The sequence below is a fragment of the Artemia sp. Qi Xiang Cuo genome, chromosome 18, assembly GCF_049724085.1.
Source record: "Artemia sp. Qi Xiang Cuo chromosome 18, ASM4972408v1, whole genome shotgun sequence".
Classification (NCBI taxonomy): Eukaryota; Metazoa; Arthropoda; class Branchiopoda; order Anostraca; family Artemiidae; genus Artemia; species Artemia sp. Qi Xiang Cuo.
The window spans coordinates 9622151-9649183 of record NC_142811.1 but is presented as its reverse complement, the minus strand read 5'-3'; the positions used below and the strand labels follow the sequence as shown (position 1 = coordinate 9649183).

The 27033-nt window shown below is 33.4% G+C and overlaps 1 protein-coding gene across 6 annotated transcripts in view; it reads left to right on the top strand.

Annotated features, from left to right (window-relative positions):
* The window catches only part of Evi5 (ecotropic viral integration site 5), a 237974-nt gene that overhangs the window by 143124 nt on the left and 67817 nt on the right, over positions 1-27033 (top strand). The gene's annotated exons all lie outside the window — the stretch shown is intronic.

The following is a 27033-nucleotide window of genomic DNA, read 5'->3' as shown; positions in this document are numbered from 1 at the left end:
CTGCGTGAACTTCAACTTAGATTCACACAGAGTATGAATGTATCGTTAGGACAATTATGGTTAAGTGAGCGAATGTTTGTATGAAAATGAGTCGATTTTAATTAATCAATTGAAAAATTGCTAGTATGAAGATCTGTGTGAACTAAAAGTTTGATTTCCACAAGGAGTGACGTATTGCTGGCACAATTATGGCTAATTGAACGAATTTTGGCAGGAAAATGAATTGATTTTAATGAATCAATTGAAATTTGTAACCACATAATTAATTATAAAACCCTTAAGTAGTTAAATTTTTAAAGAAATTGGAATAATAGCGGGGGTATCCAAGCTTTAATTCCTCTGAAAATAAAACGCGTATGATGTGTTGTAGACGTGTTTAAGGACTGTTTTAGTAGAGTCGGTCGTTAAGAGCTGATTTAGTAAAGTCGGCTCCCAACTCCCTTAAGTTGGGAAACTTTGACGCCAGCTCTTACTTGGTCTCAGGTTTTTAACTTAAATTTTAAATTTTGCTTCAATTCAGTTAAAGGTAAACCTTTTCAGTTGAGTATCAATGAATGAGACAAAAATTCAAAATCTTTTTGATAAATTAGATGCTGAAATATTTTGTAACTAAAGGTGTTTAGTTCAGTCGAAGTGGTCAATTTGTTTATGGGTAGAGAGTGCCGTCATCAAAATTGTATTTGTAAGCGTCTGATTTTACTGTTTTCTTTTTTCACTTCCTGTTACTGTTTTCTTTTTTCACTTCCTGTTACTGTTTTCACTTCCATGTCAAAACCAAGATTAACCCTATAACATCTTTAAATTTTCGGTTACCATGGGCTAGAGTTCGTCTTTTATTAGGCTAAATCTGATGCTGTAACAAGGATAATCCGAAAACCTCTTCACCCCCTGGATTCGGAAATATTAGAAATAGCAGTCTCCCGTGGAAATTTTGAGCCCCAAGGAAATAATTGTCTCAAGTTGGCAAAACACGGAAACAGAAATAAAGCAAGATCAAACATCTTCTTAGTAGTGATGCATGATTCCGAGATGAATAAAAAAAAAATTATTCACGAAGTACTTAACTCCAGATCATCTACTTGAAACTCAAGTACATTTTTCTACAGATGCTTATAAATCTGACTCGATTAAAAATCTTGGAGTGTCTAACACTAACACTTGAACGTGTCATCTATGCTGAATCCTTATTTCTAACACATACCCAGAGAGAGATTATGGGTACAGAGCTTCGGGCTTGTGCCTCCCCTCCCAAAATCTCGGGATTTCTACCGCTTCGCTTTTATTTTCTTGTTTTTTACAAATCATTCGCCTATTTTTTTTTTAAAAGACCCCCCCACTCCCGAAACAAAATCGTGTGTGTGAGCCTAGGGCGTATGCAGGTTTTTTGTTGTTGGAGAGAGGGAGTGGTTACAAAAAAAAAGAAAAACACATCGTAAAATTTTTATATGTATTTTTGTTACATCTTTATGACTCGGGCAGAAATTTTGGGGGTCATACCCTTTACCCCCTCCCCCCCCCCCACCCCACCTGTTCACGGCCTTGGTATGGGCTTATTTTTATTATATGTTTAATGCTGCTGGTATTGCCAGTAAAAATAAGTTGGAGTAATTGGATACAAGTGGTATAAGGTAGGAATAAAAATAAATTATAATTTATTAAAGTTTTGACCCCCCTCCCCCCCTCGTCCCTAAAATAGTCGTGCGTATGGGCATGTCATGACTATGTATGCTTTAAGGGGATGCCTTAGCCACAAAAATATAAAATTGAATGATGCCAAAAGCCATTTGTGGTCAATAAAATAGAAAAAATTGATAGTTTATCCCAGTATATCCAGGATCTCTTTATAGTTTTCAGTGTCTATTTGGAAACAGTTCAACTTCTCTTAAAGAGAAAAAAATAGAAAGAGAGAAACTAAGATTTGACCTAATATAAAGATGATGATGACAAGTAGTAATAAAATAGTATAATAAAAATTTGCTGAAATATGAATATGCTGAAATATGAAAAATTTGCTCAAAATGTTTGCGAAACGGTCCAAAACAACGGCGAACTGTAAAACGGTCCAAACTTAAGGAAATGAAAATAAATGTATAGTTAAACGTTAATTCGTAGCTGCATACAAAGAGGGGGGGGGGGGTTCTGCAGAAAGAGTCTAAAGGACCTTCTTGCGACAAATTAAAAAATGATAGTATGAAAGCGTAATTGTATCCTGTTGTGGCCTATGGTCTTGCAAAAGCCGTCTCATCCCCCTCCCCTTGAGGTGAGACGTATGCTCAATGATATGTTAGCTTATAAAATACAGTAAAAAATGAAAAATTAAACTTGCCGAAACTTAATGAAAATAGTAGCTGGCTTAGTTTAAGTCAGTGGTTGTTGGGCTGTTCTGGTGGTTTAGCCAGTCTGCTCGTCGTGTGAAATTTCGATTCCCGCTTCAGGAAGGGTTTGAGTCCGGTTCCGGCGCTTTGGCGAAAATCTGTTAATCATTCACTTTGGCTTTCAAGTAATTCGGACATCAGAAAAAAAACGACTTGCTCCCTTGGACTTAGCTTAGGTCTGTTCACACCTCACCACCACAATATTCTATAGGTTTTCCTTTGATTGGCCTCATAGGGCGGCAACAGGATGGAACTTTCACAAGTTTACCTAGAACCGTGACTGCAAACAGCGCTAAAAGTGACCTTGAGGAGCGTGACCCCTCGAGGAAATCACAACCTAGTAAACAACTCAGTGTTACACGTGATTTTGATTAATGGATAATTTCCATAGGTTTTGTTGTCTTGGTGGGCGGTGTTGGGCTGAATCACCTCTTCGTAGCTGTGTCATCAATTATGCCCCTCTTCTTTGTATTATAATAAATGTACCTGTGAAAAAGAAATGAGTCGGAGGTAATAGGCTCGGCATTACTTGTGAAATATGTAGACTTTTGTTGGTAGAAGAGCATTGCCAAGTTTGTAAAACCACGTCGGGACCAAGATGGGCCCATGATTGCATGAAGCTCTCATTCAACTGGAGGTCCCAGGGAATTCTCTCTGTCCGGCTGTGAGCCGGCTTTAGCGCTTTGTATAGGTTTGAAAAGAAGTATAAGCCCCTGACCTGCACTGGTGGGACCCGTTGCTTTCCTTTAGGGCATACTAATTCCTATGAAAGAAGTAATATGAAAATTGCAACTTATAACGTTATAATTTTAAAAAACATCTATCTTATTGATATTTTGACTGCTGAATTCCGACGTCTTGAGCTGGACTAGTTAGGAGTTTCATAAAATCATCTTTCAGGGGTAGAAACCATGAAACTAGGTGATATAGAGTTTATTTATCCAGGAAGGAAAGGGAATGCACAGGCAGGGAGTATGTCTCATGATGACTAAGAAACCTTCTAAGTTTGCTTAGTTGGGGAGATATTAATACTACTGACTACTACTACTAACAACTCATTGCAGCACCAAGCCACCTGAGGCCAACACAGCTATACACTCCCCGCCTCCATCCCAATCTTTTTAAAGCCTTCCTTTTTACACAACCCCCCCCCAGGAAGTTCCCATTTCCTTTAAATTTTTCAATATGACGTCCTCCCACTCAAGACGAGGATGACCTGCTTTCCGGTTAGCCCTAGACGGTTGGCCGAAAAGGACAATCATCGGCAATCTGTCATCCTTCATCCGCACAACGTGCCCTAGCCATCTCAACCTTTGACATTATAGCCCTAAAAAGCGGGATTGAACCACATTTTTCGTACATTTTACTGTTTGAAATACGGTCATTCAGCCGGGTACCTAGAACAATCCGTAGCTAATTTCTCTTGAAAACATCTAGCAAATCTTCATCCGCTTTTCGGAGCGCCCATGCTTCAGAGCCATATTTGACCACTGTCATTACTTTAGCTTATAATATTCTCATCTTGGTTTGCAGACTTAACTTCCTATTCTTTCAAACTTTTTTTAGCTGTGAAAAACCACCCTGAGCCTTGGCTATTCTACTTTTAACATCTTCACTGCTCCCACCGTCTTTACTAATAATTCTACATAGGTAAGTGAAGCTGCCCATCTGATCAATCTTTTCGTTACCCAACGTCACCTTTTCATTTTCACTAAGTCCTAGCCTTAGTGACTTAGTATATAAGACCTTTGCTAAAGCTCTTCTATCAACAGAATCGAACGCTTTCTCATAATCTGTAAAATCAGGACCAAAGCTGTTTGACAACTCAGGCACTTCTCAATTATTAACCTAAGAGTGAAAATTTGGTTGACACATCCACTACCTTTTCTGAAACCGCACTGTTCTTCTCTTAAAACTTTGTCTACTGCATGCCTCAGTCTAAAAAGTATCATATTACTATGTAATTTGCTACCCACAGAGACCAGACTAATGCTTCGATAATTACCACACTCATTCTTATCACCTTTCTTATAAAGTGGCTTAATTAAGGTTTTCCTAAAATTATTAGGTACTTCCCCCTTTTCAAAAATCATATTCATAATCTTCAGTAACTTTTTTCCTACCTCAGAGCCACCATATTTAAGAAACTCATTTACCACACAATCAGCACCTGGAGCCTTATTATTTTGTAATCATTTAAGTACTGTTGCTAATTCTTCCACACAAAACAAATCTTACGTCACATCCAAGGTATCACAAACTTTTTCATTTTCCTCTATATGTTTTCCTGCAACTCTAATGACAGTTGCAGGTATTAATTACAGATGGTATTAATGACAGAATTATAGTTGATTGTTTTATGATAAAAACGCGCAGGGTATCAGCCATATCGGTTTATGCCCCTGTATAATCGACATATGGAGAGAGTAGTGACTTCAATAAATTAAGGGCTCGGCCAATCGACTCTGTGATTCGGAACTTCATCGATTACATGCTCTGCCAATTGAGCTACTGAGACGTGTTAGGTGGTTATGTGCCTTTGAACTATTTATGCATGAACATAAAAGGTCTTCCGTAAATAATTTTTTCTCTAGAGTTACGGACGTAGCCAATTATTTTAGTAGATTTCAACATCGCTGGATAAGTTATATAAGTTACTCCTAAGTTTCTTATTATTAAAATTTCCTTGTTTTGTAAAAGTTTATATAAATTTATATAAGTTAATAAAGCTATGTAAATTATATAAGTTATGTAAGTTACTGCTAAGTTTCTTATTATTCAAATTTCCTTGTTTTGTAAAAGTTTCTCATTCTTTTTGAAGTAAATTTATCATATGCGCATCAACAGTTTTCCTATCAATATCAAGAATTTTTGGCGGAGAAACTCATATGGCTGGATGAATAAGCTAATATGAATATAAAGCAATACACTGAATAATTTAATGTTACTTTAGAAAGGGTAATCTATGGTGCTGACGAGAAGTCGTAATTAAAAATCAGATTGTAAAATGTTCATTGAGAATTTCTTATGTTAAAACAATCTTTGGCATTTTATATCAGAAGTGAACTTAATTTATTCTTATTATAATGATTTCTGCTGTACACGCAAAAATTTATCACTGATATTTCAGTTCACGAGTCGTGTGTTATTACGATAAGCTTGGGTGCTGTCATCATGGTTTTGAAGGGCTAATTGGCTTTCATTAGCTTTTTATTGATTAGTTGAAAAAAACTTTCCCAAAAAGAAGTCTTTAAAAGAATAGTAAAGAGACATATTAAACTTAAGACAAGCTGGAATAAATTCCTACAATAATTCAAACTCAAAACGACCAGAAATTACTATTAAAGAATAATTGAAACCCAAAACTAACAGAAATTAAATACATAACGAACAAAACGAACAGAATTTGCGTTTTATTGAAAAATATATGTGTCTTAACAGTCCTTGGAAAGAACTAATAATGTTAAAATGAATTTTTTATGCTTATTATATTAATTACTGAAATTTCAGCAGTTCAAGATTTTATTTCACTGTAAATTTTATTTTCAATGTTGTAAGTACGAAAGAAAATAGTTGTAATATATTTCGTTTTCAGTAAAGCATGGATGACGAAGTAGGCGTTAGACTTTTACAATCAAACAGTTCTTGGTAACGAACTGTAAGTAAGGAGCGACCCGGCTCAATAGCAACCGAAACTCTAAAAAACCGGAATTTTGATACCCATAGATACATCAATAGAATGGGATTTTTATGCTGATTTCAAATATATAAGTTTCATTAAGTTTAGTTTTACCCATCAAAAGTTACGCGGCTGAAAAATTCTGCCTTATTTTCGAAAAAGGGGGAAAACACCCCCAAAAAGTCACAGAAATTTAATGAAAATCACATCATCGGATTCAGCGTATCACAAAATCCTACTGCAGAAGTTTCAAGCTCCTGTCTGCAAAAATGTGGAATTTTGTATGTTTTGTCAGAAGAAAGATCACGAATGCGTGTTTATTTTTTATTTTTATTTTTTTTGCCCTGGGGGGATTGTATCGATCCAGTAGTCCTAGAATATCGTAAGAGGGCTCATTCGAGCGAAAATTAAAAGTTCTAGTGCCCTTTTTAAGTTACCAAAAAATTGGAGGGTAACTTGGCCCCGTCCCAAGCTCATTTTTTTCCCAAAGTCACCCAATCAAAATTTTGAGATAGCCATTTTGTTCAGCATAGTCGAAAATCTAATAAATATGTCTTTGAGGATGACTTGATCCCCCACAGTTCCCGGGGAAGGGCTGGAAGTTATGAATTTTGCTCATTGTTTACATATAGTTTTGGTTAATGGGAAATATAAAGACGTTTCAGGAGGGATTTTTTTCTGATGGGGGGGGGGTTCGGAGGAGGGGGTTACGGAGGAGGAGCTTTCCATGGGGGAAGGGACATTTCTATGAAGGGGGTGCCGGATTTCCCAGCATTATTTAAAAAACGATCAGAAATTAAATATAAAAAAAACTAATTTTTTCAACTGAAAGTAAGGAGCAACATTAAAACTTAAAACAAACAGAAATTATTACGTATATGAGGGGGTTCGTCCCCTAGTCAATACCTCACCCTTTTTGCTAAAAGTTTTTTTTTAGTAGTTTCAAAAGAGCTATCTATTCTAATTAACCGGCCTTTGTGATTCAGGGGTTTGTGATTCGAACAAAATTCGAACTTTAGCGTAAAGAGCAAGGTATTGACTAGGGGCAAACTCCCTATTATACGTAACAAAACACACGACCATAAAAGTTATTTGTATTACTTACTTCATAAGTTATGTCACGACAAAATTTCGAGACAGTCATTTTGCCAAAAGAAGTTAATCTAATTTGCAAATTTTAATGAAGTTAATCATGTGCAGTGAGCCAAACTCAAGCTGCTTTAATCCAAATACGTTCAGAAATTAAATAAAAAAAAACAAGTTTTTTAACTGAAAGTAAGGAACTACATTAAAACTAAAAACGAACAGAAATTATTCCGTATGTGAAAGGGGCTGTCCCCTCCTCAATACCTCGCTCTTTACGCTAAAGTTTTAATCTGTCACACAACTTTATTTTTTAAAACAATAAAAACTTTAGCGTAAAGATCGAGGTATTGAGGAGGGGACAACCCCTTTAATATACGGAATAGTTTCTTTTCCTTTTAAGTTTTAATGTTGCTCCTTAGTTTCAGTTAAAAAAACTGTTTTTTTTTATTTAATTAGGAAAGGGGGCAGTAGCCAAGCTCTTGTTTTTAGTGATTTTCGTTCTTTTTAAGTTAGATTTGAATATTTAATTTCAGTTTTATTCGTTCTAAGGTTTATTTATTCATTTATATTAGTACCTGTTGTATTTTTGTTTGCTATGATTGTATATTTAATTTCTGTTCGATTTTGGGTTTAATTTATTCTTCAATGGTAATTTCCGGTCGTTTTGATTTTGAATTATTCCAGGAATATGTTTCTTCTGGTCTTAAGTATAATATGGTTCTTTACTATTCTTTGAAAAAACCTCTTTTTCGGAAATCTTTTTAATTAATTTTTCTGTTCGTTTCTGATTGCCAAGGTTTCAAGTTTTTCAACATTTCCCATTTCAACATCCTTTTTTTTTTCAACGTCAAAGTTTCATTAAGGTATCAAAACATCAAAGTGATGTTTATTTGAACATTAAAGTTGCAAAGTTCAACATCCTCCTCAACATTCCTTGAAAATAGTCGTTGATAGTTGTAGTAGCAGTTGGAAGTAGTCACAGTTGCAGTCACAACCAGTCCCATTTGCGGCCGCAATAGTAGCTGTAGTAGTAGTGGCCCTGAAAGTGTCATGTTAATACCCTTACCTGGTCCTTAGATTTTGTAGATATGCCTTTTTGATAACCTATATGCATATAGTCCATTTTAACAACCAGTAAGCACACAGAGTGTTTTGATTGTGTTCGGCATCCCTCTCAATATTTCCTTAAAGTTTAACCTTAATATCCGAAGTCTTATTTGAGCCGCAAGATCAAATATGCCTTCTTTTCCAGTAAAAATCCTTATATGTTAACAGTCGAAAAGTAGCCTAACTTATAGCCCTTGCCCGAGAACTGAGGGAAGGTATGTCAACCCCTCAGGCATAGTTATTTGACCTTTAGACTATTTTAAACAAATTGGCTATCTCAAAATTTTGATTGGATGGATTTTGAGAAAAATGGGCGTGAGGGGTTTGGGGGGGGGGGTTACTGGTGATCTCGATCACTTTCGATTTTTTAAAAAGGCATTATAACTTCCAATTTTTCACTCGAATAAGCCCCCTCCTATGTTTTTAAGACCAACCCTTCCATAAAAACCTTATTTGTCAACAATGAGTAACTAGCATAACTTTCAACCCTTGCACCAAGGGCTAAGGGGGTTTATCAAACCGGAACGATCGTAATTTGGCCTTCGGTCTATCTTGAACAAAATGACTATCTAAAAATTTTAATCGGAAGCATTTAGGGAAAAAAGGGCACGAGGGGGAGGGGGTGTTGTTTGTCATCTGATAGCTTTTCACTCTTAAAGGGGAACTGGAACTTTCAGTTTCAAATCGAATTAGGCTCCTTCGAAATTTATACGACCACCCCTTTCTTAAAAAAAACTTATATTTTAACAATGGGCAACTTGCATAGCTTACTGCCCTTGCCTTGGGAGATGTGAGGGATTTCGTCAACCCCGGAGGCATAGTGATATGATATTTGGAGCGTTGTCCAATCCAATGACATCGCGCGAAGCTGCGAGGGCGGGCGAGTTTTGTTAGATAGCCAATGTAATTGAGGATCACTTGGGTTCATGTATTTTGCCGGGAGTGAGATTACGGAAGTGAGCTTAAACATCACTAATTTGCGGCTTAATTTTTGTATTTCGATTTCAAACTGTGAAATATTACTTTGGAATTTCATACCTAAAACAGAATATTACAATTCATTTCAGAATCTAATATTTAAAACTTCTGCTAAAAAAGCAATAACTGATCGAAAATATTTGAGTTTAGGTGTTGTATAAAATCCCCATAAAACTTAGTTGTTGTCATCTTGATTTTAAGAGACTTCTTTGCTTTTCATTTTCTTTCTATTGATTCCACTGATTTCCCTTGAGAAGCTTATGTTGACTCTCGTGTTCATTATCTTCTTTTAAGCAAGACAGGCCTTGAGAGTCACTCGCCTGCTGTACTTCATTAGGTTTTATGTTGCAAAACCTACATCAACTATTTCGGGGTAACGAAATATAAGTAAGGAGTGACATGTGGCAACGTTAGCCGAAACTCTTATAAACATAAAATTTCGCATTATTACTTCTTCAACCTGACGTAACCCCGTTTCAATTGCCATTGCATTTAATGGTATCGAGTCACGAAAATTTAGGAAGAAGGGATTTTTCAATGAAAATACCTAAAAAGGTATTATCCATGAAAATACTCCAAAAAAAGTTATTTTTCTGGGTCTAGAGTAAAAGGTTAGAGAATCTAGGTGGCATATGCCCTCTAACCCCCCCCCCCTCTCCCCCCAATTGACGCCATATATAGGTTGGTTTTTATTAAGCAGCACTCCCTAAGAAAGTTTTTGCAGTTGTTTGGAAACTTGGATGGAATTTTCGGACCTAAAAACTAACCCGACACTTTCATGTTTAGTCTCGAAAAATTTCAGTCTTTTCGAGTATCTGGAAAAATAAATTTGTCTTCAATTTGTATTCCATGTCGCAAATAATTCGGTCCTTCAAATTTGGCGCTCCGTGGCTTGTGACATTGATTGATTTTTTTTTTTTTTTTTTTTTTTTTTTTTTTTTTTTTAATCAATATCTCAACCTAAAGCAATTTCATGTTTTAAGTTTTAAATATGTTATTTTCTCCTTTCTTCGAAACAATCGATGACGACCTGGACATAACTATTTCTTAAATTTATTTTTTTAACCAAATCGCCCTCGATTTAGCTAACTGATCTATTCGGACAGGTGGCAGTTGGATTCTTTCACTTTCCCGGCTTTTTATTAAATACTTATTTTCAATTGTTTCAATGAACATACTAAAAACAGTTATTTTTCAATGAAAGTACAAAAAAAAGGTGTTTCTCCAAATCTAGGGGGGGGGGGGAGAATCCATTCGTGTATGTAGTAAACGGAACCATTCTGTATATCATTTTTACCTTTATTGTTTCCTTCGCTATTATGCAAAGGCGTGTTTTTCTCATTGTTTTTTTTTTATCTATAATAAATAGAAAAAGAACATAAGGATCATTTTATAAACATAATTGTTCAACTATAATTATCGTAATTATCGTTGCTCATCTTTCCATTTCTTATCTTTAAAGGCTTCCTTTTTTACCTTCTGATTTGGGAAACTCAAGTGCATAAATAATTCCTTGATATGTCATTACTTTTTGACATAAATAATTTCTTGACTCTATTCCTTTCCCGACTATAGTAAAAATGAAATGATAATATCGAAAATCGATAAAACTTGAAATAATAAGATGAAAAATGAACACTTTTAAAAATCTGTGTCAATAGAAATTTGTCAATAGAGAAAAAAAAAATTTTAGAGAGCAGCTTCAAAAAACATCTCTGAATTTAGTTTCTTTTTCACTATTTTGCCTTTCAAATTTATTTTCTTTTGCGTATTTTAAGTTTATTTAAAAGTCAATAAGAAATGAAATGTTTTATCAGGTAGGGTCTTCTTTTGTATAGGGTTATATTTCAGGGTGATTATTAATAATTGACCAAATTGACAAATTTATTCTAAAAAATGAGCGTAAAAAAAGAATAAAAAAACAAGGAATTAGGGTGCCAGAAAAAATATTGGGAGGGGGTCCCCCGCCACCCCTCTGGATCCGCCACTGACCTTTGATTATTAACCCTTTTTATTGGTCAGAGAAGACAACAACAATCAGACTCTAAACTTGTTCAGTCGAGGGAAGATCATGCTAAATAGAGACCAATAAATATATAATTGGGAATTAGCTCTTAATTTTCTACTGAATCTGTCCTTATATAATAGTGACCAATCAATCACCACATCTACCAATTAAAATGGGAGTTACTATAAAAAAAATTATTGATTGTATGAGTTATTTAAGATCACGTTGTAGATCTCATCATGTTTTATCATCTTTATAAACCTTTGATTATTTGTACGACTTCTCCCCCTTTCAGTACTTTCTGCTCTGTTTTTCTTTTAACAGATAATGAATGCATGTCTAGTTGGTCTAAAACTTTCTATTTCTCAGTTTTTTTTTTTTTACCAAAGTTGGTCTTGGAATTTAGCAAGTTGATCCGGTAATATTTCTGGTAATCGGAACATGTTCTGCGTTCTTTGTAATTTCTATTTAGGCTTTTTCTTCTTCTGTTCATTTATTTTCATTGTCTGCACAGATCGATAACAAAAAAAGACTGGCAATTATCTTTGGCATCAGTCCCTTGTACCAGCGATGATTTATTCGACCTTTTTCTCCGGTCGGGTTTTAAAGCTATTCAAGTTTTTTTTGCCTTTCTTTCATTACACTAATGGTTGTTATACAGTTTTCTGTGTTTTCACTTCTTGTTTGTTACCAAAGTTAGTCTTAGCGTTCAGTAAGCTGATCGAGTAATATTTGTGGTAATCGAATGAGTTTCTGTCTTCTTCTTTTTTTCAGTTTCTCATCTCCGTTTTAATCGACGCTCATCTTCTAAACACATCCATAACTAAGAAAAGGCGGGTGGTGATTTCTTTTATCACCTTCTTTGAAATCAACGATGATTTAATCGACCTTTTCTCGAGTTGGGCCTTATAACTTTCCATTTTTTTCACGCTTGTCTTCCACTACATAAGTGGTTGGCAGAAAATTTTTCGTCTTTTAGCTTCTTGTTTGTTACCAAAGTCAGTCTTTGCATTTACCAAAGTATAAACACATACTGACCAAGTACTGACAAAGCTCTCCAAAAGTGACCCCGCGTACCTCAGCGCCTCTAGAGGGTAAATGCTGTACTACTTAATCGCTCCAAGCCAATAAATTAAATTTAATACAGCTTTTACGGAACAAGTATAATCACCTACGGAACTTGTGATTTACTCGCCAGGTTCACATAGGTCTGGAATCGTCTCCGGAGACGCGGACAAAGGGTCACTTTTTTGTGTGGAGAGGATAGGTTTTGTCAGTACTTGTTCCGTAGGTGTTTATACTTTGGCATTTACTAAGCTGGTCTAGTAATATTCGTAGTAATCGAACGATTTTCCGCCTTCGTCCTTTTTTCGCTTTTCATCGACTCTCATCTTCTCAACACATCCATAACCAAAGAAAAGGTGGGTAATGATTTTTCTTATCACCTTCTTTTAAACCGACGATGATTTATTGGAACTTTTCTCCAGTTGGGTCTTAAAGCTTTCTAATTCTTTTTTTCGCCTTTCTTTCGTTACACTTCTAGTTGGTATACAAATTTTCCGTCTTTTGGCTTCTTATTCGGTACCAAAGTTCATCTTGATGTTTAGTACGCTGGTCCAGTAATATTCGTGGTAATCGAAAGATTTTCCGCCTTCTTCCTTTTTTTCGCTTTTTAAACTCCGTTTACATCGACTCTCATCTTCTCAACGCATCTATAACGAAGAAAAGATGGTTGGTGATTTCTCTTATCACCAGCTTTCAAACCACGATGGTTTATTGGACCCTTTCTCCGGTTGGGTCTTAAAGCTTTCCATTTTATTTATTTTTTTTTTTTTGCATGCCTTTCTTTGATTACATTAATGGTTAGCATAAAATTTTCCATATTTTTTCTTCTTTTTTTTACCAAAGTTAGTATTGGCGTTTATTAAGCTGATCCAGTAATATTCGCGGGAATCGAAAGAGTTTCTGCCTTCTTCCTATTTTTTCGCTTTTTTATCTCCTTTTTCACTGACTCTCATCTTCTCATCACATCGATAGCCAATGAAAATGCGGGTAATAATTTCTCTTTTCATCCCTTTCAAACCAACCAAACATTAGACCTTTTCTCCATTCAACCAATAGACCTTTTGGACCTTATGTCAACCGTTAGACCTTTTCGACCTTTTGTGTAAACATTTTTTTTACACAATTCTATTTCGCTGCATTTCTGGTTGGCCGAAAAGTTTCTATTTTTAGCTTCTTGATTGTTACCAAAGATGGTCTGAGGATTTAGCAAACTAACCCAATAATATTTGCGGTAATCGAAATAATTTCTCCCTTCTTTCTAATCATTAGTTTGACTTTGTCTTCCCCTTTTTATTTATGCTCATCTTCTCAACGTGTCGGTAACAAAAAGAAAAGGCAACTGATCATTTTTCCTCTTACGCCCTTGTAAACCACCGATGATTTATCTGATTTTTTCCTTTTCTGACGTTAAAGCCTTCTCACCTTGTTTTTTTCTTTGCACGCTTTTCTTTCACCTCATTCTTGGTTGGCCTAATTTTTTTATTCCTTTATTCTTTAGCTTCTTGTTTGTTACCAAAGTTGACCTTCGGATATAGCAAACTCATCCAATGATATTTGCGGTAATGGAAATATTGGTCTACTTTCTTTTTAATCTCTATTTTGGATTTGGTTTTTGCTTATTTTCATCTTCTCAACGCATCTGCAATAACAACGAATAAAAAAGGCTGATTATTTTGCATTTTACGCTCTTGTAAAAGAGAGATAATTTATTTGACTCTTTCTTAGTCATCCCTTAACGCCTTCTCAACTTGTTTTCTTCTTTTCACAATCTTTTTTTTTGCCATAATCCTGGTTGATATAAATTTTGTATTCCTTAGCTTCTTGGTTGGTACCAAAGATGGTTTTAGAATTTAGTAATCTGTTCTAATATTTGCGGTAAACGAATTTTTTTTTGTCTTTGAATGTACTTTTTTTGCTTTTACTTCCCCATTTTCATCGATTCTCATTTTCTGAACACATCGGTAACAAAATTAAAGGCAGCTAATAGTAGAGATGGGGGTGCTACTCCGGTACGCACACCATATATGGGCATAGAGTCATTAGGGGGAATGATTGCGTAATCGGTCAATGGCCTCTTTCACCAGGTGTGTTTTTGGCACGCCCTTAGCGAATGTCAATGTTGTTATTGTTTCCGAGGCAAAATGCCAAGGTCAATGTTATTGTTGTTCGAAGCAAAGTTAATGACATTTCCTTCCTGTTCGAGGCAGATGTTATGATCCGGAAATAGTATTTGTTATTGTTATTCGAGCCAGATGTTATGAGGTTCCGTGAAAAAGTTAATGACATTTCCTTCATCTTCGAGGCAGATGTTATGATCCGGAAATAGTATTTGTTGTTGTTATTCGAGCCAGATGTTATGATCCAGAAATAGTATTTGTTATTGTTTCCGAGCCAAATGTTACGAGTTCCCGGGAAACAGTTAATTAATGTCTGACAGATGACGTCAAGTTAATTAATGTCCTTGCATTTCCAAAGAGAATTGTCACCGAGAAACACTTAGATCACACATGATGTCATGATTGATTGATTGACACAAAAGGGGAATTAATTTGTTGTTCTATAGAGAATTGATTCATGAAAGGGGAAATCAATTTGGAGTTCTAACAAGAGAATCGTTTCCGAGGCAGATGTTTTGATCTTAGCGCGCGAAAAGGTTTCCAAATAATTTGAAATGCATTAGCGCAGAGATGCCAAACAAAAGTAACATGCTGAAATTCCGTTTGGGGGGTAATTTTGGCGAAACCGTTTTAGCTATTTTATGGAACTATTTCGGCGAAACACTTTGAGACATTTTAAAAGAAGATTTTTGAAGAGATTTTGGAAGAGGTTTTGAGTGTGGTCGTTATAATACACAAGTTTCAATTGAACAGTGTTGTGAGGTCCTCTACCCCAACCCCAAATGTTACGATCCCCCTACCACCACCCCCAAGGAAGCCCCCGGTCCTCAAAGGTCCACTGGGCTCCCAAAGGGCCCCCGGCTCTCAAGGTTCCCCAGACCCCCTCCCCCCGGGGCCCAAAGGGCCCCTCCCCCCTTTGGCCCCCCAAAGGAGCCCCTCTCCCTCCATCTCCTCCCTCCTCCTCCTCCTCCTCCTCTTCCCATCCCCTCCTCCCATCCCCTCCTCCTCCTCCTCCCCTCCTCCTCCCTCCCTCCTCCTCCTCCCTCCCTCCTCCTCCTCCCCTCCCCTTCCCTCCCCTATTTCTTATACTTTTTTTTGTGCACTAAGACACAGAACGACCCCCTCCCCCGGCCCCTCCCCCTCCAAAAGTCTGATTTTTCAAAGTTCATTTTGAATTTCTTTCGTTGAAATGCGAGAGTTGGAATATTTCAGTACTGTTTCGTTGTGGTTTACATTGACACAGTTACATTTTCTTGATTTTTCAAAGTTCATTTTGAATTTTTTTCGTTGGAATGCAAGAGTTGGAATGTTTCAGTAGTGTTTGGTAGTGGTTTACCTTGCCACAGTTACATTTTCTTGATTTTTCAAAGTATATTTTGAATTTCTTTCGTTGAAATGCAAGAGTTGGAATATTTCAGTAGTGTTTGGTTGTGGTTTACCTTGTCACTGTTACATTTTCTTGATTTTTCAAAGTTCATTTTGAATTTCTTTCCTTGAAATGCAAGAGTTGGAATATTTCAGTAGTGTTTGGTTATGGTTTACCTTGTCACTGTTACATTTTCTTGATTTTTCAAAGTTCATATTTTAATTTCTTTTGTTGAAATCCAAGGGTTGGAACATTTCACTCGTGTTTGGTTGTGGTTTACCTTGTCACAGCTACATTTTCATAATTTTTCAAAGTTCATTTTGAATTTCTTTCGTTGCAATGCAATAGTTGGAATATTTCAGTAGTGTTTCGTTATGGTTTACCTTGTCACAGTTACATTTTCCTGATTTTTCAAAGTTCATTTTGAATTTCTTTCGTTGAAATGCAAGAGTTGAAATATTTCAGTAGTGTGCTGTTGTAGTTTACCCTGTCACAGTTACATTTTCATGATTTTTCAAATTTCATTGTGGTTTTGTTTTCTTTGAAATGCAAGAGTTGCAATATCACAGTTGTACTTGGTTGTGGTTTACCTAGTCAGAGTTACATTTTCCTGATTTTTCAAAGTTCATTTTGAATTTCTTTCGTTGAAATGCAAGAGTTGGAATATTTCAGTAGTGTTTCGTTGTGGTTTACCATGTCACAGTTACATTTTCTTAATTTTACAAAGTTCATTTTGAATTACTTTCGTTGAAATGCAAGAGTTGGAATATTTCAGTAGTGTTTCCTTGTGGTTTTCCTTGTCCCTGATACATTTTCTTGATTTTTCAAAGTTCATTTTGAATTTCTTTTGTTGAAATCCAAGAGTTGGAATATTTCACTAGTGTTTGGTTGTGGTTTACCTTGTCACACTTACATTTTGTTAATTTTTCAAAGTTCATTTTGAATTTATATGGTTGAAATTCATTAGTTGTAATATTTCAGTAGTGTTTCGTTATGGTTTACCTTGTCACAGTTACATTTTCTTGATTTTTCAAAGTTCATTTTGAATTTCTTTCATTGAAATGCAAGAGTTGGAATATTTAAGAAGTGTTTGTTTGTGGTTTAACTTGTCACAGATACATTTTCTTAATTTTTCAAAGTTCATTTTGAATTTCTTTCGTTGAAATGCAAGAGTTGGAATATTCCACTAGTGTTTGGTAGTGGTTTACATTGTCACAGTTACATTTTCCTGATTTTTCAAAGTTCATTTTGAATTTCTTTTCGTTGAAATGCAAGAGTTGGAATATTTCAGTAGTATGCTGTTGTAGTTTACCCTGTCACAGTTAAATTTTCCTTATTTTTCAAATTTCATTTTGATTTTGTTTTCGTTTAAATGCAAGAGTTGGAATATTTCAGTAGTGTTTCGTTGTGGTTTACCTTGTCACAGTTACATTTTCCTGATTTTTCAAAGTTCATTTTGAATTTCTTTTGTTTAAATCCAAGAGTTGGAATATTTCAGTAGTGTTTGGTTGTGGTTTAACTAGTCACATTTACATTTTCTTAATTATTCAAATTTCAATTTTAATTTCTTTCGTTGCAATAAAATAGTTGTAATATTTAAGTTGTGTTTGGTTATGGTTTACCTTGTCACAGTTACATATTCTTGATTATTATAATTTAATTTTTAATTTCTTTAGTTTAAATGCAAGAGTTGGTATATTTAAGTATTGTTTGGTTGTGGTTTAACTTGTCACAGTTACATTTTCATGATTTTTCAAAGTTTATTTTGAATTTCACTCGTTGCAATGCAAGAGTTGGAATATTTTAGTAGTGTTTGGTTGTGGTTTACCTTGTAACAGTTACATTTTTACAATTTTTCAAAGTTCATTTTGAATTTCTTTCGTTGAAATGCAAGAGTTGGAATATTTCTGTTGTATTTGGTGGTGGTTTTCCATTTCACAGTTACATTTTCTTAATTTTACAAACTTTATTTTGAATTTCTTTAGTTGAAATGAACGATTTGGAATATTTCAGTATTGTTTCCTGGTGGTTTGATTTGTCCCAGATACATTTTCGTGATTTTTCATAGTTCATTTTTAATTTCTTTGTTGAAATGCAAAATTTGGAATATTTCGGTTTTTTGTGATTTTTTATTACATAGTAAAAGTTAAAAGGTAATAATGTTTCTAGTGTCATTTTGATTGAATTACATTGCAAGGCAATATCTAGAACATTTCTTTTGCGTCGCGCTACGGACCTAAGATGCGCAGCTACATACTATGGATTTTTCAATGTACATTTGTATATCTTCAACTTACTGTTAAGTGATGGTATCGGTCAGAATGTGGTGGGCGGGTGTTACATTGTCACAGTTACATTTTATTGATTTTTCAAAGTTCATTTGAATTTCTTTCGTTGAAATGCAAGAGTTGGAATATTTCAGTAGTGTTTGGTTGTGGTTTACCTTGTCACAGTTACATTTTCTTGATTTTTCAAAGTTCGTTTTGAATTTCTTTCGTTGAAATGCAAGAGTTGGAATATTTAATTAGTGTTTGGTTGTGGTTTACCTTGTCACAGTTACATTTTCTTAATTTTTCAAATTTAATTTTGAATTTCATTTGTTGAAATGCAAGAGTTTGAATATTTCACTAGTGTTTGGTATTGGTTTGCCTTGTCACAGTTACATTTTCTTGATTTTTCAAAGTTCATTTTGAATTTTTTCCTTGAAATGCAAGAGATGGAATATTTCAGTAGTGTTTGGTTGTGGTTTACCTTGTCACAGTTACATTTTCTTGATTTTTCAAACTTCATTTTGAATTTCCTTCGTTGAAATGCAAGAGTTGGACTATTTCAGTAGCGTTAGGTTGTGGTTTACCTTGTCACAGTTACATTTTCGTTATTTTTCAAAGTTGATTTTTAATTTCTTTCGTTGACAAGCAAGAGTTGGAATATTTAATTAGTGTGTGGTTATGGTTTACAATGTCACAGTTACATTTTCCTGATTTTTCAAAGTTAATTTTGATTTTCTATCTTTGAAATTCACGAGTTGGAATATTTTAGTAGTGTTTGTTTGTGATTTACCCTGTCACACTTACATTCTCATGAATTTTCAAAGTTCATTTTGAATTTCTTTCATTGAAATGCAAGAGTTGGAATATTTCAGTTGTGGTTCGTTGTGGTTAACCTTGACACAGTTACATTTTCTTAATTTTTCAAAGTTCGTTTTGAATTTATTTCGTTTAAAGGCCAGAGTTGGAATATTTCAGTAGTGTTTTGTTATGGTTCACCTTGTCACAGTTACATTTTTATGATTTTTCAAAGTTAATTTCGAATTTTTTTTCTTTGAACTGAAAGAGTTTGAACATTTAACTAGTGTTTCGTTATGGTTTACCTTGTCACAGTTACATTTTCATAATTTTTCAAAGTTCATTTTAATTTATTTAGTTGAAATGCAAGAGTTGGAATATTTCAGTAAAGTTTAGTTGTGGTTTTCCTTGTCACATTTACATTTTATTTATTTTTCAAAGTTCATTTTGAATTTATTTTGTTGAAATCCAAGAGTTGGAATATTTCAGTAGTGTTTGGTCGTGGTTTACCTTGTCACAGTTACATTTACTTAATTTTTCAAAGTTCATTTTGAATTTCTTTCGTTGCAATGAAAGAGTTGGAATATTTCAGTAGTGTTTCTTTGTGTTTTACCTATTCACAGTTACATTTTCTTCATTTTTAAAAGTTAATTTTGAATTTCTTTCTTTGAAATGTAAGAGTTGGAATATTTCAGTAGTGTTTGGTTGTGGTTTACCTTGTCATAGTTAAATTTTCATTATTTTTCAAGGTTCATTTGAATGTCTTTTATTTAAATTCTAGGGTTGGACTATTTCAGCAGTTGGCGGGTGTGTTTATCCTATTCACATATCCATTCTATTGAAATAACAATTATCATTTCGTATTTATGTATTATAAATTCAAGAATTGTACTTTTTCAGTAGTGTTGGGTTATTGTTTACATTGTCAGATTTAAATTTTACGGATATCCAAATTATCATTTGATTTTCTGTTATTTAAACTTCATTGTTGTTCTTTATCAGTTGTTTGTTGTGTGGTTTTTCCGTTTAAAATGTCCAGTTTAATGACATTAGAATGTTCATTTGTAATTATGTCATTGTCAATCACGTGTTAGTATATATCAGTATTGGTTTGTATTTGTTTAAAGAGTAACAATTACATATTATTGATTTTTAAAAGTTCATTTTTAATTTATTTCGTTGAAATGCAATAGTTGGACTATTTTAGTAGTGTTTGGTTGTGGTTTACCTTGTCACACTTACATTTTCTTAATTTTTTAAACTTCATTTTGAATTTCATTCTTTGAAATGCAAGAGTTGGAAAATTTCACTATTGTTTGGTTGTGGTTTACCTTTTCACAGTTACTGTTTCTTAATTTTTCAAAGTTCATTTTGAATTTCTTTCGTTGAAATGCAAGAGTTGGATTTTTTCAGTAGTGTTTGGTTGTGGTTTACATTGTCAGGGTTGCATTTTCTTCATTTTTCAAAGTTCATGTTGAACTTCATTCGTTGAAATGCAAGAGTCGGAATATTTCAGTTGTGTTTCGTTGTGGTTTACCCTGTCACAGTTACATTTTCTCGATTTTTCAAAGTTCATTTTGAATTTATTTCATTGAAATGCAAGAGTTGGAATATTTCAGTAGTGTTTGATTGTGTTTTACCTTGTCACAGTTACATTTTCTTGATTTTTCAAAGTTCATTTTGAATTTCTTTCGTTGAAATGCAAGAGCTGGAATATTTCAGTAGTGTTTGGTTGTGGTTTACCGTGTCACAGTTACATTTTCGTTATTTTTCAAAGTTCGTTTCGAATTTTTTTGGTTGAAATGCAAGAGATGGAATATTTCAGTAGAGTGTCGTTGTAGTTTACCTTGTCACAGTTACATTTTCCTGATTTTCAAAGTTCATTTTGAATTGCTTTCATTGAAATGCAAGAGTTGGAATATTTCAGTTGTGTTTCCTTGTGGTTTACCTTGTAACAGTTACACTTTCTTGATTTGTCAAAGTTAATCTGAATTTATTTCCAGGAAATGTAAGAGTTGGATTATTTCAGTAGTGTTTGGCTGTGGTTTGCCTTATCACAGTTACATTTTCTTTATTTCTCAAAGTTTATTTTGAATTTCTTTCACTGAAATGTAAGAGTTGGAATATTTCAATAGTGTTTGGATGTGGTTTAACAAGTCACAGTTACATTTTCTTAATTTTTCAAAGTTCATTTTTAATTTCATTCTTTGAAATGCAAGAGTTGGAAAATTTCACTAATGTTTGGTAGTGGTTTACCTTGTCACAGTTACATTTTCTTGATTTTTCAAAGTTCATTTTGAATTTATTTCGTTGAAATGCAAGAGTTGGAATATTTCAGAAGTGTTTGGTTGTGGTTTACCTTGTCAGGGTTACATTTTCTTGATTTTTCAAAGTTCATTTTGAATTTCATTCGTTGAAATGCAAGAGTCGGAATATTTCAGTTGTGTTTCGTTGTGGTTTACCCTGTCACAGTTACATTTTCTTGTTTTTTCAAAGTTTATTTTTAATTTATTTCGTTGAAATGCAAGAGTTGGATTATTTTGGTAGTGTTTGGTTGTGGTTTACCTTGTCACAGTTACATTTCCTTGATTTTTCAAAGTTCATTTTGAATTTCTTTCGTTGAAATGCAAGAGCTGGAATATTTCAGTAGTGTTTGGTTGTGGTTTACCGTGTCACAGTCATATTTTCTTGATTTTTCAAAGTTAATTTAGAATTTTTTTGTTTGAAATACCTGAGTTGGAATATTTCACAAGTGCTTGGTTGTGGTTTACCTTGTCACAGTTACATTTTCCTGATTTTTCAAAGTTCATTTTGAATTTATTTCCTTGAATTGCAAGAGTTGGAATATTTCAGTAGTGTATGGTTGTGGTTTACCTTGTCACAGCTACACTTTCTTGATTTTTCAAAGTTAATATTAATTTATTTCCTTGTAATTCAAGAGTTTGAATATTTAATTATTGTTTGGATGTGGTTTAACTTATCACAGTTACATTTTTTTGATTTATCAAAGTTTATTTTGAATTTCTTTCATTGAAATGCAAGAGTTGGAACATTTCAATAGTGTTTGGTTGTTGTTTACCTTGTCAGAGTTACATTTTCTTGATTTTTTAAAGTTCATTTTGAATTTCTGTCATTGAAATGCATGAATTAGAATATTTCATTAGTTTTTGGTTGTGGTTCACCATGTCACAGTTACATTTTTTTCATTTTTCAAAGTTTATTTTGAACTCCTTTCGTTTAAATGAAAGAGTTGTAAGATTTATGAATTGTTTGGATGTGTTTTAACTTGTCACAATAGAATTTTCATGATTTTTCAAAGATCTTTTTGAATTTCTCTGGTTGAAATGCACGAGTTGGAATATTTCAGTAGTTTTTGGATGTGGTTTACCTTGTCGAAGTTAAATTTTCTTGATTTTTAATAGTTAGTTTTGAATTTCTTTAGTTGAAATGCAAGAGTTTGAATATTTCAGTATTGTTTGGATGTGGTTTACCATTTCGCACGTACATTCTCTTAATTTTTCGAAGTTCATTTTGAATTTTTTTCGTTGAAATGCAAGAGTTGGAACACTTCAGTTGTGTTTCGATGCGGTTTACCGTGTCACACTTACATTTTCTCGATTTTTCAATGTTCATCTGAATTTCTTCACTTGAAATGCAAGAGTTGGAATATTTCAGTAGTGTTTGGCTGTGGTTTACCTTATCACAGTTACATTTTCTTGATTTTTCAAAGTTCATTTTGAATTTCTTTCATTGAAATGCAAGAGTTGGAATATTTCAATAGTGTTTGGTTGTGGTTTACCTTGTCACAGTTACATTTTCTTGATTTTTCAAAGTTCATTTTGAATTTCTCTCCTTGAAATGCATGAGTTGGAATATTTCAGTAGTTTTTGGTTGTGGTTTACCATGTCACAGTTACATTTTCTTGATTTTTTAATGTTTATTTTGGATTTCCTTTTGTTGAAATGCAAGAGTTGGAATATTTCAGTGTTGTTTGGTTGTGGATTACCTTTTCATACTAACATTTTCATGATTTTTCAAAGATCTTTTTGAATTTATTTGTTTGAAATGCAATAGTTTGAATATTTCAGTAGTGTTTGGATGTGTTATACCTTGTCGCATCTAAATTTTCTTTATTTTTAAAAGCTCGTTTTGAATTTATTTAGTTGAAATGCAAGAGTTGGAATATTTTAGTAGTGTTTGGTTGTGGTTTACCATGTCACACTTACATTTTCTTGATTTTTCAAAGTTCTTTTTGAATTTCTTTCGTTGAAAAGCAAGAGTTGGAATATTTCAGTAGTGTTTGGCTGTTGTTCACCGTGTCAAAGTAGCCTTCACTTGATTTGACTAAGTTCATTTTGAATTTCTTTTGTTTAAATGCAAGCGTTAAACTATTTTACTAGTGTTAGGTTTTGGGTGACCTTTCCACCTTTACCGGTTTATGATATTTCGAAGTTCCTATTAACTCCCTCCATGGTAATCCCCCCCCCTCCAAACTCAAAATTTCTTTTAAGTTAATTTAGGTTAGACTAGGTTAGCCTGCGTACGCGCGCGTACGTAGGATAACCTAGTCTAACCTAAATTAACCTAACCTAACATAATCTAACATAACCTAACCATACACCTAACATTTTGTTCGTCTCTAATCTAATCTAACCTATGTGATGCGTACGTAAGTAAATATTTAAATATGATGAAAATACATTCCTAGAAATTTTGAGTTTGGAGGGGGGGGGATTTCAAGGAAAGAAATTCAGATGAACTTTGAAAAATCAAGAAAATCTAACTGTGACAAGTTAAACCACTAGCAAACACTACTGAAATAGTCCAAGTGTTGCATTTCAACAAAAGAAAATCGAAATGAACTTTGAAAAATCTAGAAAGGTTAACTGTGGCAAGGTGAGCCACAAGCAAACACTACTGAAATATTCCAACTCTTGATTTTCAAAGAAACAAATTCAAGATGAACTTTGAAAAATCAAGAAAATGTAACTGTGACATGGTAAACCACATCCAAACACTAGTGAAATATTACAACTCTTTAATTTCAAATAAATAAATTCAAAATAAACTTTTAAAAATTAAGAAAATGTAACTTTGACAAGGTAAACCACATCAAAACACTCCAGAAATATTCCAACTCTTGCATTTCAATTAAAGAAATTCAAAATGAACTTTGAAAAATCATGAAAATGTTAGTGTGACAAGGTAAACCACAACCAAACAATACTGAAATATTCCAACTCTTGCATTTCAAAGAAATAAATTAAAAATGAACTTTTAAAAATTAAAAAAATGTAACTGTGACATGGTAAAACACAACCAAAAACTATTGAAATATTCCAACTCATGCATTTCAATGAGATAAATTCAAAATGAACTTTAAAAAATCAAGAAAATGTACCTGTGACAAGGTAAACAACAACCAAACACTATTGAAATGTTCCAACTCTTGCATTTCAATGAAAGAATTTCAAAATAAACTTTGATAAATCAAGAAACTGTAACTGTGATAAGGTAAACCACAGCCAAACAATACTTAAATAAGCAAACTCTAAAATTTAAAGTAAATAAATTCATATTAACTTTGAAAAATCAAGAAAGTGTAACTGTTACAAGGTAAACCACAACCAAACACTACTAAAATATTCCAACTCTTGCATTTCAACAAAAGAAATTCGAAATGAACTTTTAAAAATATATAAAATGTAAGAATGACAAAGGTAGACCACAACCAACCTCTATTGAAATATTCCAACTCTTGTATTTCAACGACATAAATTCAAAATGAACATTGAAAAATCAAGAAAATGTAACTGTGAAAAGGTGAACCACAACCAAACAATACTGAAATATTCCAACTCTTGAATTTCAAGAAAATAAATTCAAAATGAACTTTGAAAAATCGAGAGAATGTAACTCTGACAAAGTAAACCACACCCAAACACTACTGAAATATTGCGGCTCTTGCATTTCAATGAAAAAAATTTCAAAATAAACTTTGAAAAATCAAGAAAATGTAACTGTGACAAGGTAAACTACAGGCATACACTACTGAAATATTCCAACTCTTGAATTTTAATGAAATAAATTCAAAATGAACTTTGAAAAATCCTGAAAATGTAACTGTGACAAGGTAAACCCCAGGCAAACTCTTCTGAAATATTCCAACTCATGCTTTTCAACGAAAAAAATTCAAAATGAACTTTGAAAAATAAAGAAAATATGACTGAGACACGGTAAACCACAACCAAACACTACTGAAATATTCCATCTCTTGCAATTCAACTAAAGAAATTCAAAATGAACTTTGAAAAATCAAGGACATGTAACTGTGACAAGGTAAACCACAATCAAACACTACCGAAAAATTCCAGCTCGTGCTTTTCAACGAAAGAAATTCAAAATGAACTTTTAAAAATCAATAAAATGTAACTCTGACAATCTTAACCACATCCAAACACTACTGAAATATTCCAGCTCTTGCATTTCAACTAAAGAAATTCAAAATGAGCAATAAAAAATTAAGAAAATGTAACTGTGACAAGGTAAACCACAACCAAACATTAGTGAAATATTCCAACTCTTGCATTTCAAAGAAGGAAATTCAAAATGAAGTTTAAAAAATTAAGAAAATGTAAGTGTGACAAGTTAAACCACAACCAAACACTACTAAAATATTCCAACTCTTTCATTTCAACGAAAGAAAGTCGAAATGAACTTTGAAAAATCAAGAAACTGTAACTGTGACAAGGTAAACCTCAGCCAAACACTACTGAAATATTCCAACTTTTACTTTCAACGAAAGAAATTGAAATGAACTTTGAAATATCAAGAAAATGTAACTGTGACTAGGTAAACCACAACGAAACACTACTGAAATATTCCAACTCTTACATTTCAATGAAAGAAATTCAAAATTAACTATTAAAAATCCAGAAAATGTAACTGTGACTATGTAAACCATAACCAAACACTACTGAAATATTCCAATTCTTGCATTTCAACGAATGAAATTCAAAATGAACTTTGAAAAATCATGAAAATGTAACTCTGACAAAGTAAACCACAAAAAAAAACTTCCTAAATAGTCAAACACTTCCTTTAAAATTAAGTAAATTAAAATGAACATTAAAAAATAAAGAAAAAGTAACTGTGACATTGTAAACCAAGACCACACACTAGTCAAACAGTACAGCTCTTGATTTTCAACAAGAGAAATTAAAATTGAACTTTGAAAAATCAAGAAAATGTAACTGTGACAAGGTAAACCACAACCAAACACTACTGAAATATTCCAACTCTTGCATTTCAACGAAAGAAATTCAAAATGAACTTTGAAAAATCAAGAAAATGTAACTGTGACACGGTAATCCACGACCAAACAAATATTAAATATTCAAGATATTGATTTTAAGCGTAATTAAATCGAAATGAACACGGGCATGCCAAGAAAATGAAGCTGCTACTTGGTGAACCATAACCAAACTATACTAAAATTGTCCAAGCCTTGCATATCAGTGGTAGTTGGTCAAAATGGGATGTTAAAATGCAGGAAAATGTCAGTTTTTCACTGAAAACCACGGTAAAACACAAATTAAGTAGTCCATCTAAATGATTTTGACGAAAGAAATTCGAAATGAAATTGTTATAATCAAATGAAATTCGGAGTGACATGATGAACCCGGACCACACACATCTGAAATAATAAAACTCTTGCATTTCAACGATAGAAATTAAAAATGAACTTTGAAAAATCAAGATAATGTAACTGTGACAAGGTAAACCACAACCAAACACTACTGAAATATTCCAACTCTTGCATTTCAATGAAAGAAATTTAAAATGAACTTTGAAAAATCAAGAGAATGTAACTGTGAAAAGGTAAACCACAACCAAACACTACTGAAATATTCCAACTCTTGCATTTCAACGAAAGAATTTCAAAATGTACTTTGAAAAATCAGGAGAATGTAACTGTGACAAGGTAAACCACAACAAAACACTAGTGAAATATTCCAACTCTTGCATTTCAACGAATGAAATTCGAAATAAACTTTGAAAAATCAAGAAAATGTACCTGTGACAAGGTAAACCACAACCAAACACTACTGAAATATTCCAACTCTTGCATTTCAATGAAAGAAATTCAAAATGAACTTTGAAAAATCAAGAAAATGTAACTGTGAC